Genomic DNA, 12,311 nt, shown 5'->3' with positions numbered 1-12,311 from the left:
GAGGGTGCTGGGGACCCCTGGGCAGCAGCCTGGTGGAGGAAGTGGGCACCACAGGGCGTGGCTGATGGAGAGGGTGTGACACGGGCCAGGCAGGGGCTTAGCGAGGCTGGGCTCTCTGCAGCGGCAGTCGGGGTCTCCAATGGACAGCAGCTCGGCTGGTGGACTCTGAGTGGCTGTGCAGAACCATGGAGACAGGAAGGGAGCTGCCCTCTGACCTTTGCTGCCTTGAGGATGCACCCACTGACAATGGCGCCCCGCCTCTTGATGGCGACACTTGGGGAAGTCGCTTTGAGTCTCTCACATCAGCTCAATAAGCTGTTTGTTCTCTTGTCCTACAAAGAACCTGGGCCCAAGACCACCCCCGGGGATTGCTCTCGTATGGAGTGTCTGAAACGCAGCCTCGGTCTGGGTCTGCGGCGCGCTCAGTGGGATTCTGGAAGCTTCCCCCCCCCACCAGCCTAGGCCTGGTTCCCAATCCAGAGCAGCTGGGCTCTGAGTCTCAGCTACAGGGCGCCCTTGCTCCCCACGCCTGGTAGGCTGCCCCTCGGGGCCGGAGCCGGGTGGAGTTTGCAGGACGCAGAAAACGTGGGTGCCATTATGCTGCAAAGGTGGTCCTAGCCGTGCCCAGCCCCGCCTCTCCCCAAACCCCTGCTGGGGGCAGTGGACTTCAAGGAGAAGCTCCTTGGCAGTGTGCTCGGCTCAGCAAGCCCTTTGATCAGCCAGAGGTCTGGGCATGCCTCTCTTATCCGAGGCCAGGGGCGGGGCAGCCGTGCGAGGCTCGGTCACCCACTCGGGGCTGCGGGCCGCACCTCCAGGAGATGCTGCTGGGGGCACTTTCCCAGGTCTGAGCACACACCCAGCTGGAGGACGGGGCCCACACACTCAGCTCTGGCCTGGGGCCGGGAGCGGTTTTCCCTGGGCTGCCTTGCTCTCTCTGGCTCCTTGGCCCGGCTCCTGGAGGAAGGGGAAGCCCAGACACAGAGCACCAGGCGCAGCCTGACATGTCGGGACCAAGCGCTCCCGGGGCCCGGTGCGCGGAAACGCGTGCGCAGCCCCCTTGGGCGCCGGAGCCCCGCGAGCTCGGTGCCTTCCTGCTCGGCTGCCTGCTCTCCCTCTCGTGGCTTCGGCCTGCCCCCCTCCCTGCCCCCCTGCCCTCCTGGGCTTCTCAGTCTTTTCCCTCTCCAGTCTGTGTGGCCAGGCCGGCTGCTCCAACGCCAACTTCAGTCAAAAGCCGCAGCGACTTGGCCCGCGGAGCAGACGGAGCAGGAGGGCCCTTAGCCGCTGTGCGTCCGGGCCCGGCCCACTCCCTGCCCCCACCCCGGCTGAACTGACCGGTCCAATAAGCTAACCCAAACTCTTCCCCCTCCCAGAACGTCGCCGGCCTACCCCCAGAACCTTTCTCTAATCTTAGGGCAGGCCTGAGAGGTTACTTCCAGTTCAAGAGGCTCGGAGCTGAGGGCCTTGTGTGCACGCAGATGTGACTCCTGAGACCTCCCGGGGAAGTCACTCTGCTGGGTGAGGCCTTCCACTGTCCCTCTGTCACCCTTCCCAAGGTGTGGACCAGCCCGTCCCCAGGGCGTGCTCAGTGCCCAAGACACAGAGCAGTTTTTCCGGGGCGCAGATGAGCTCAAGATGCCCAGTGCAGGACTGACTTCTGAGCTGGGTAAGCTGACCCAGCTGGGGTTGACGACAGGTGCTGCCCACGCACTGGGCCCTGTCCCCCCGGCACCGTGGTGACCGGGGGTCCACCATGAGGCTGGAAACCTGGTTTCCACTTGTCATTTGAAAGAAGAAACAAATCCTGCCTTGGTTGGCAGCTCCTGAGCAGGGGCGGGGGTCTGTGCACCTGGCCAAGGAGGCTCCAGGCCCGTCTTGGGTCAGGGTCCGGGGTCCGGTGCGGACACGTGGTACTCAGACCCGCCCGGACTGTATGAGGCTGGCTGGGGCAGAGCAGGGCTGGGGTGTGGGGAGGAAATCAGGGGCTGCAAGGAAGACACTTCTGCTCAGGGGGGACCCGCCAGAGTCCAAGGGGCAGGGTCTCGCCACCTCGGCAGATGGGGACAAATCCCAACATGGACCGTTGGGGGGCAGGCACTGACAGGTGGGGCTGAGAGAAGATTCCAGACCAGGCCCTCCTGTGTGTTTCTCTGTGCGGCAGTAATATCCTGCTGCGTGGGAGGGGACATCTGATGGCCCACATGAGCAACCCCACCCCAGGGAAACAGGGCTGAGCTGGGGAGTGGGACCCCGGAGGCCTGCAGGAGGAGGGGCTGGTCTTCTCGAGATGGGGGGGCTGGCTGCTGGTCTCAGAGGCAGGGGAGAGTGTGGGGCGGGCTGGCCGGGTGGGTGCAGCCGAAGGCGAGGGAAGGTTCAGGTCCCTGGCACTGCTCGTGGGCAGCTGTGCATCCCCACAGCACAGCAGGAACATCTCCAAGGATGAAGGAGGCACAGAGCTGAGGAACTGAGTGACAGAGGAGAGGCTGGTGACCACAGTCCATTGGGTCAGTTCTAGGGGAGCAGGATAGGGCCATGGCCGGTCCTTGCTGGAGAGGGACAGGCCCTGGAAGTGGAGCGGCCCCTCCCTAGAGGCACCCACCCTTCCGTGAGGGTCTGAGCACCCTCTGAGCACCCACCCTTCCGTGAGGGTCTGGAAATGGTGTTCCCTGGAAGGGGAGAGACGGGCAGCTCACCCCTCTTGAGGGCCCCCTGAGGCGAGGGCTCAGCCTGGTCTGGCCAGGGAGAGACAGAGCCGGAGGAGGGAGCTGGGGCCTGCTGTGCCCGAAGCCTCGGCCCGGGAACCTCTCAGGGGGCTGGCCTTGCAGGCAGATCAGGTGGCTCAGTGGCAGGTGGAGGGCCTTCCAAGGAGGCACCTGGAGCGGGGGTGGGGTCAGCCAGTGAGGGTGGAACCAGGCTGAGGCCATGCGTGCAGGTGCTCCTGACCCTGCATATACGGTGCCCTTCCCCGCCTTGGGGCCCACGCCCTGCCTGCCCTCCCGCCTTGCTGCTGCCTGACTGCTGGTGATCGGCTGGGCCACCCTGGCAGGCCCCTCCGCCTCCTGCTGCCTCTGCCTCCATTTTCTTACAGGGAAAATGGGCAGAAAGCAAGGTTGTTCCCTGATTAGCCAAATAATCTTATACAACAAAGAGAACTGAGGGACTCACACTTCCCAATTTAAGAACTTACTGCGTAGTTACAAAACAAGTCAAAACGGCACGATGCTGGCCTAAGGTTTACCTTGGTCTGTAGGTTTACAGACCCACAGGAAGATGGAGATAAACCCGAATACATCGGTGGCCAACTGATTCCCAGTAAGGGAGCCCAGACCGTTCAATGACAAAAAGTCCTTCAACAGATGGTGCTGGGCCCCTACCTCACACCGCACACAAAAATGAACTCAGAGTGGATCAAAGACCCACACGGAAGGAGTCAAAACTATGAAAGTCTCAGAAGAAAACGCTGGGGGGGCTCCTCGCCGCCTTGGACTTGGTGAGAGGTTCTTGGCCACGACACCAAGGCACAGGCAGTCAAGAAAAAACTGGATAAACTGGACTCTGTCGACATTAAAAACTTCCGGGCGTTGAGAGAGTGTATAGACGGCCCACGCTCGGGAGAGGCCGTCTGCGGATTATATCCCTGATAGAGACCTCGTGTCAGGATATATAATGAACTCTCAGAGCTCAGCAACAAAAGGTCAAGAATGGACGGAGGACCCGAACAGGAACTTTTCCCAAGAAAACGTGCAAATGGCCAACAAGCTCGTGAAAAGAGGGAAACGCAACTCAAAACCTCGCTGAGATGCCCGCGAGGATGCCTAGAATGGGGGGGAAACTAGCGAGTGCTGGCCAGGATGTGGACAACGTGGAACGCCTGGGCACTGCTGGCGGGAGCACGGGACGGGACGGCCCCTCTGGAAAACGGTTTGGTGGATCCTGAAGAGTAAAACGTCGAATGCTCATTTGAGGACGCTTCTCCACCCCTACGTACACACCCAGAGAACTGAAACCAGGGCTCCAGACAAACATTTGTACACAAATGTTCACAGCAGCTTTATTCACAGCGGTCGCAAAGAGGAAAGGACCCAAGTGCCCGTCGCCTAAAGCAAAGGTAAGTGAAGTGGGGTCGGTCCACACAATGGAGTATTATTCAGCCACTAAAAGGAATGATGTTCTGACGCTGTCCGCGGCAGGGGTGAACCTTGAGATTGTTATGCTCAGTGAAAGAAACCAGACACAAAAGCCGCATCGTGTGATTCCACTTGCAGGAAAAGTCCGGAACAGGCAACACGGAGACAGAAGGCAGATCAGTGAGGCCAGGAGCGAGGGGGAGGGAGAAGCAAGGAGCAACCGCTAATGGGCGAGGGCTTTCTTTTTTGGGGGATGAAAATGGTTCACAACCGGACAGAGGTGTCGATGGCACAACACTGTGAACGCGCTAAATGCGCTGAGTGGTACGTTTTCAAATGGTTCGTTTTATGTTCTGTGGATTTTACCTCAAGAACAAAACAGGGCAAAAGAAAACCAGGTTGTTTGGAAGTGTAAATTGGATTAATTCTTTTTTCTTTCCAGTTTATTTATTTATTTTGAGAGACAGAGAGAGAGAGAGAGAGCAGAGGAGAGGCAGAGAGAGAGAGAAAGAGAGAGAGAGAATCCCAAGCATGGAGTCTGACTCGGGGCTTGAACTCCCGAATCGTGAGCTCATGACCTGAGCTGCAATCGAGAGTCAGACGCTTAACCGACAGAGCCACCCAGGCGCCCCTCGACTGGATTAAAATGTTGACGCCCTGCGGGGCCCTGACGTTCTCGCTGTGGTCATGACGAGTGCCGTCCAGAATGCCCACAGCCTGGGGCGCCAGAGTCAGGAGAAGGAGCAGCCTTAGGGTGTCCTCACTTTAACTTCAGGCCGGGATCAGACCACACTTGTCACCGTGACGCTGGAGTTTGTCCCTGGGAAGCCTGGGGCTGCAGTGAGAGCAGGAGCCTCTCTGGAGGGTCCCCTGGGAGGGGCGGGAGTCGGGGGAGGAAGTTCCCCCCGGGGAAGCGGAGCTTCTCCAGCCCAGAGACGAGGGCCGGGGGCTGTGTCCCATCCGCGACTCCTGGGTTGCCACTTTTGTGGTGTGCAAGAGCCACGCCCTCGCGACGTCAAATTGCCGTGGAAGCTTCCACGTACCGACTCAGTGCGTCGCCCACCGGCACAGGGAGGGCACGGGCCGCACGGAGCAGGCCGGGAGTGCTCGAGGGGAGCCGGCCCCGGTGTCGGTTAATTTGTTCGTCTCGCCTGCAAGCCGGCAGCCCAGCCCGGGCAGGGCCACGTGTGTGTGTGGCTGAGGTCCATCCAGCCCCTATCCCTGACCCCACCTCCGGCTCCGGGGCTCGGGAACTCTCAGTGGGGGAGGGGGCAGGGGGGACAGTCACCTTCGCCCAGGCTTGACTCAGCCCCACCTTAGCACCCGAGTGACCATACCTGGACATTTGCCATATGCCCCGGTCCAGGCCGACGGACCTGCCCCAGGATTTGTTCCTACCACGAAGACCGCAGTTGGCTGGTGTCCCGGAGCCTCTGCTGTGCGGGCAGGACGCGCCCCTCGGGGCCGGGTTCAGAACCAGGCTCTAGTGGGACGCAGACAACGTGTCCCGCCTCTAACAGAAGAGTGGGTCACCAGCCGGTGTGCTTTCTGACCCGTCTCGGTGCCTCAGGAAGACCCCCCCCCAGCCCCGGGGGGCCACTTCGTGTGGCCTCAGGCTCCTTCCCACCCGGCCTGCACATTTTCCGGAAGGAGCTATTCTGGACGAATGGCCAACTCTACAGCTGCGCCTTCAAGCCGTCAGGAATCGGGCATCGCAATTTAATTCGGTGTGGAAAACACGCAGAGACTTCCCATGGCGGCCACGTCCCGCTCCCGGGGTTCGAAACATCCAGAGCGAGGCGCAGTTGCGGTGCCGAGTGGACCCGGGCCCTGGGGTGACAGGACGCGGACGGGCTAGTGGGAGGGCTTGCAGCCCTGGGGCTTACATGTCAACACGCTTGATCTGAGCCCACGAGGGGGCCGTCCAGTCAGGAGGCTCAGCTCGCCGCGCCTTGGGGTGGGGGACCATGCCCCGCAGCCCGTGTCAGAGATGGCGGAGGTGCTGGGGAAGGAGGAGGCCGAAGTGGCTGAAGACGGCTGCCCTCAGGCAAGATCTGGTTTGTGTGACCAACAAACCAGAAAGTTTCCCAGAAACTTAAAAGTACCCAAACCCCAAAGCCCTAGTAACTCACGTATACGTGACGTTAAAACGAAACTCCACGTTCAGAAGTATATGAAAAATCATAATAATCATAATAATCATAATAATAATAAAGTCCCTGTATACACTCTCAAATCACACCCTCCATCCAGAATGATGGAGGCTAACACTGCAGGCGTGCCCGTCTAGAACTGTCTCTGGGTTCTTATGTGGGCACATCTGTTCGGGTTGATTGAGCACATTGTTTGCAGCTTTCTTTTTTTTTTTGTAAACCGAACTGTAAGTCCCAGCGGTCTTTCCACGTCTGTAACAAGATCCCCTTGTTACTTTCAATCTGGTGCCTGTCTTCTGCAAAGCGGCTGCATTTTGCGTCTGTGGAGCCACGCCTCTGCTCAAGAGTGTGGTTATTTCAAACAAAATGACACTAAAACCGCACCAGTGGCTTTGTGTGAGCACACGTGACAGGTTCTATGGGAGAGACGCTCAGAGACACGTCTGCTGAGACGTGGGACGGGTGCTTTAATAGTTTCCACGGATGCGGCCACGCTGTCCTCCAAGGGCACCGGGTCAGGGCAGCACCTGTTCGCAGATGTGGTGGTTCTTTGCTACCTGGAGACGAGAGGTGCTGTCTCGGGAGGGTGCGAGGGCTTCCCGAGGCGTGTTCTCTCAGACTCACGGCCTCTGTTGTGTTTCCCGGTGGCCCGTGCATTCAGGCACGTCACCATTTTTCACCTTCGTTGTTTTCGTATTGATTTTTGAGGAGCTCTTTATGGATTAAAGATCAGGCTCTTGCCTGGAAATCTGGGTTGAAGCTCTCCCTCCCCCTCCCCCACTGATGAAATGCCAGTAAACACACAATCCAACACACGCGCGTCTATTTCTGGGCCCTTATCCTTGGACTTCTTTGTATATTTCTGTCTGGGCTGAGACCACACTGATGTGAACGTAGTTTTACAGGACGTGTATTGCTTAGTTCTGAACGTTTCTTGGCTCTCTTCATTCAAATGTTCTCCGTCCTAAGAACGTTGGGTTCGGCCTGTCAGATCCCATAAACAGCAGAAGAGAATTGCCCTGATTCTGTAGAAAAGTTCTAGAACTGCTTTCTTTCCCCTCAAAATTGAGAATTCTTTGTATTTCACATTTCTCCCTTTATTCATTTTTTATTGCTTTTCAGTAAAGTTTTATAATTTTCATCATCTAGGCTCTTATTTATTTATTTTTTAATGTTTATTTATTTTTGAGAGGCAGAGAGAGAGCGCAAGCAAGGGGGGGGGGGGCGGGCAGAGAGAGGGAGACACAGAATCCGAAGCAGGTTCCAGGTCTGAGCTGTCAGCCCAGAGCCCGACGTGGGGCTCGAACCCACGAACCGTGAGGTCATGACCTGAGCCCAAGTCAGATGCTTAACTGAATCAGCCCCCAGGCGCCCCATTTTTCATTGTCTAGGCTTTTAAATTATTGGGTTTATTTTTAAAAGTTTTGGGCTGCTAGGAACAGTATTTTTGACAATATGTTTCCATTGGTTGTTGCTGTGTGCAGGACAGTTAGTGACTATTGAAGATTGGTTTTTTCCCTCACAATCTGATTAGATTCTTTTTTTCCTTTTTCCCCCCCAGGTAGGCTCTGTGCCCACTGTGGGGCTCAAACTCACGACCGTGAGATCAAGACTTACATGCTCTATGGACCGAGCCAGCGTGGCACCCTGCTTATCTAACGAATTCTAACAGGATTTCAGTTGACTATCTATTAGCCACAACTTAATCTTTTAATTTCCAAATATTTATGTCTTTTATTTCTTTTTAAATACATTATTATCTTGACTGGCATCTCTAGTAAAATGTTGGTAGATGATGAAATATTTTAAAATATTGACAATCACGAAGATACTTGGTTTTCCTTCCTTTTGAAGCTTCAGCATTAACCGTGGTGTTGGCTGAAGGTTTCTAGAAGAAATTCTCATCAAGTTGGGGAAGTCTTTTTTCCTTGCTAAGAGGTTTCCTTTTAACGTTTTAGTAGGGAAAGAGGTGGGATTTTCCCATACCTGTTGTGATGAGCGGGTCATTTGTCCCTTCTGGCTTCTCACTGCCGTCAATTATAGTCATAGGTCCTCTGACGCCGAGCTACCCTCACATTGCAGGATTTACCTGACTTGGAATGCGAGCATCTTCGACGCCATCCTGGCTGTTGTTTGCTGGGGTAAGCCCCCGAGCCCTTTAGTCCTGATGGTCTGGCTGACTGCTGTGTGGATGGTCTGCCCCGGGCTCAGGGCAAGTGTCCGTCACTGTGTCCGTGGGTGGGAGGGACCCCGTGGGCATCAGTGGCACCGTCCCCTGTCTTGCTCTGGCTGCCGTTCCGCCGGGGGGTGACCGTAGCCAGCTTCCGGTGCTGTGTGTCCCACATTCTAGCAAGTTCTCTGTAGAGCCGGCTGCCTCCCGACCTCCCTCTGGGCTTTCTGTGACCTGCTCAGTAAGCAGCGCCCAAGCTCAGGACAGCACCACCCTGCCTCGGGGGGCCTGGTGGGGGAATGGGCGGGGGTCTCCACCTTCTCGGGAGGAGGTCATGCACGGGGCCTGTAGTCTCTCCTCCCGCGTCTCCGTATAGTTGGTCATTGGGAGATTGTACTGGGGGGATCTAAGTGCCACCCACGGCTGGAGGACAGAGAGGGCCACCCCTCCTGAGACCTGGGCGCTGCTTTAGGCACAGCTTCTGGGGGCTTGGTGTGCCCGGCAGGCTTCTGCTGCGGGGGGAGACCCACGGTGGGGGGGCATACGGAGGATATAAGGACGCTCACCCTTAGTCCGGGAAGAAACCGTTGTTCAGAGTTGTGGATACTTGGCTCCCGGTCCCGGAAATAGGCCTTGGGGGCTTGTCGTGACATGGGCGTGGGGCCCCTCAGCAGACTGGCCTTGTAACAGCCAGCCACATCCTCCACTGTGGGCCCAGAAAATGCCCTGATGCAGGATGGGGGAGCTCAGGGAGGGGCCCCGGAAGCTCACGACCTGGGGTCTGCATCTTGGGGCCCCAGCCCGCCTGTCCCGACAGCCCAGCCGGGGCTCTTGGCCCCTCCAGACCCCCCCTGCCCGGCACCCGCTCAGGCAGGAGACCATCGTCTATCCTTCGTCCTTCACCCCATTTTCCGGGACACTTCTCGTGAGGCAGGACTCAGGTTGGGCACTGGCCGTGACCCCAAGGCTTTCTTCATGCCGCGTCCTCAGCCCCCACCACGGCAGAGCAGCCCTTCCCCTAAGTGCCCCCGAAACACTGAGCTGAGACCTCTTAGGCCTTCACGTACGTGGGTGGTGTCGCTGGTCTGTGTCCGACGTCAGGGCCCCGAGGGGCTCGGGCAAGCGGCCGCTGGATTCCTGACCTCTGGGGTGGATGGCGGGGCGGCGGACTGGCCTCTGAGCACGGAAGCCCCTGGCAGGCTGGGGTCCGGCCCCGGGGGAGGGGTCCTCGGCAGGCCCCCCAGCCACCTGCGGCCTGGGCTGGCGGGGACAGCTCCTGGTTGACAGATGACAGTAAAATAAAACAGGACATTGGAAAGCCGGGGAAGAGGCTCCGCGAGGCTATCTCGACACGGAATAGACTCTCCAAACCGTGAGTTTGATGACTGTGGTAGAACCAGAGGCACGCAGACCACGTTCCCCTTGAAATGCACAGTGGTTTTGTTTTTTGTTGTTTTTTCGTCTTTAAATTATAGGAGGAAGGAGCGCTTGGCACAGTACAGCTTGGGACTTGCCAAGCCCAAACTATTTGAAAAAAAAAAAAAACAAAATCACAAGATTTTTGCCCAAACTCTAAAAAGCCTTTGATTCTGCTGGAAATTCAAGGTCTGTGCAGATGGCCGCTGGGTGGGGTGGAGCTGTGGGCCGGGCCCCCACGGTGACCGCAGCGTGGCCCTGGGAGGTGGCCCAGGTCGGACTCCACCCCAGCGCCCACCCGCCCTGCGCCCGGCTCCGGCCAAGAAAATCCAGTCCCTGAGGGCTGTGGCCAGCGCTCATTTAGGTCCTCCTAAGTGCCCTCTTCTCCCCTCCCCCCCCCCCCCCGGGAACACGGTCCTCTGTGTCCGGGGTAGCAAGTCGAGGGTCCCGGCCCCCCGGACGTCTGGGGCTCCCCTAGCCGCCCTGGGAGGCGACGGTGAAGACGGGGGTTCACCTGATACAAGCTGGAAGGGACAGTCCACACAAGACGCCCTCACTCTGACACCCGTGACACATCTGTGGCCCCCGAGACCACCCGCGAGTCCTGTGGCTCCCTAGGAAGACGCACACAACTCACCCAAGCTGTCACTCTCACGGTTTCGGGGCAGCCGCGGGGACGGCTGCAGGGCAGAGCCCAGCACAAACTCTGAACAGGACGCTTCCCCGTCCCTCTCGTGGGTCCGCACAGCGGTGCCCTCCTGGCATCCACGTGGGCCCATGTACACAGAGCACGGCCGCCGGGCCCCCCCCACCGAGTCTGTACTGGGGCTCCATCGCGGAGGCACAATTGATCCTTCAAGTCGCTGACCTCAGTCTCCAGCCCTCTTCTGAAGTTGACTGACACCACATGACCCAAAGACCCCCGCGCTGTCACGATTTGGTGTGCCTGGGGCCCCCACCAGCCCGAATGTCCCAAGGCTCGAGGGAGGACCTCCCAGACGCCGAGGGCAGACCTTGGCTAGGGCCAGGCCAAATTCCTCGCTGCACAGGCTCGCCCGCCGTCACCGAGGCCAGTTCTGAGGGCCACCCTCCACGGGGGTCCCTGGAAGAGAGGGCAGACCCCTGGGGGCACGCGTGCTGGGGGCTCCACGCCCGCACCCCTGCCTGTCTTCCAGCTCTGCCCGCCGAGTGCCCAGTTCTGCACTGCGGCCGGCAGGCAGACAGCATCCCCCACGTCCCTGCGGTCACCCCAGCCAACCCTCCTCCTGAGGTCCCAGGTGCACAGCTGGGGGCGAGTGTGGAGCTCAGCCTCAGGGAAAAGACCCACCCGAATCGCCGCAGGTCAGAGAAAGAGGAGGCCCCCGGCTCCCTGAGCCCGGCACCTCCCTTCTTGAGGGAACAGTGGAGGCAGATCATTCTGGAATCTTTCAGCAGTGAGGCTCCATCCACCCTGGGTGATTGATGACAGAGCTGGGGCCGCCTGCCAGGGATGGACGCTTGGCTCCCTGCCAAGTCCCTGTCCCAGCCCTCCTGCGGCACAGGCCATCTCCGTCCCCACGTGGTGGGCAGGACGGGAGCCGCAGCCGCGTGGGAGGGGGGCCTTGTGCAGCGCCCGGGCTTCCCCTGGCTTCGTCCTCCACCAGCTGGGACTCTTCCTGCCTTGGCCGCGGGGCCTCCTTCTGGGCGTCGACGAGGCCTGGCTCCGTCCGTGGTTTGCAAGCTTTATTTTTAGCAGGAAATGCTCAATTAAAAGAGTGATCTACAAAACGGACAGGCCTGAAGGCCCTTGGGCTGGAGAAGGAAGGCGTCCCCAGGCTCCGCCCTTCCAGCCCACTGTGTCCCCTGGGGCTCGGAGGGGTGGCGTCGAGAGGACACGTATACATACACCGGGAGATGTGGGGAGGCCGACTGCTGCCACAGGGGGTCATCTGCATTACCGCAATCAGCTGACTGTGGACTCTCACCCCATCTGTAAAGTGCCCTCCCGGCAACTCCTAAACTGGCATTTGATTGAGTCGCTGGGGTCTCCAGCTTAGCCGAGTGGACACGTACCACTGACGATGCCCCGAGGCACCCTGGCTCCAGAGCACTTAGGACCTGTCTGCAGGTGTCTCTGCTCTCCGTGCCCAAGGAGTCTCCAGTTACCGGGACCTCAGGGTGGGCGGAGGGTGTGGCAGCCCCTGCCCAAGAGTGGACTGAGACCCTCGCCCCGCCTGGCCTCCTTGAGGGACCTCGGCTGTCACCGGGGGAGCAGACCCCTGATGACAAGAGCGACGGAGCTGAGCAGAGAGGGAAGGGGACCGGTGCACAGTCCCAGGTTGTGTCCGGAGGACCTGTGCCGGAGCTCAGCTCGTGCTGGATGCCAAGGCTCCTGGCCCCGCCCCCGCCCCTGGAGTTCAAGGTGGGGCAGCAGGGTTAGTGTCGTAGTCCCCCCGCCTCACCCCGCAC

The sequence above is a fragment of the Leopardus geoffroyi genome, chromosome C1, assembly GCF_018350155.1.
Source record: "Leopardus geoffroyi isolate Oge1 chromosome C1, O.geoffroyi_Oge1_pat1.0, whole genome shotgun sequence".
NCBI lineage: Eukaryota > Metazoa > Chordata > Mammalia > Carnivora > Felidae > Leopardus > Leopardus geoffroyi.
This window is presented reverse-complemented; position numbering follows the sequence as displayed.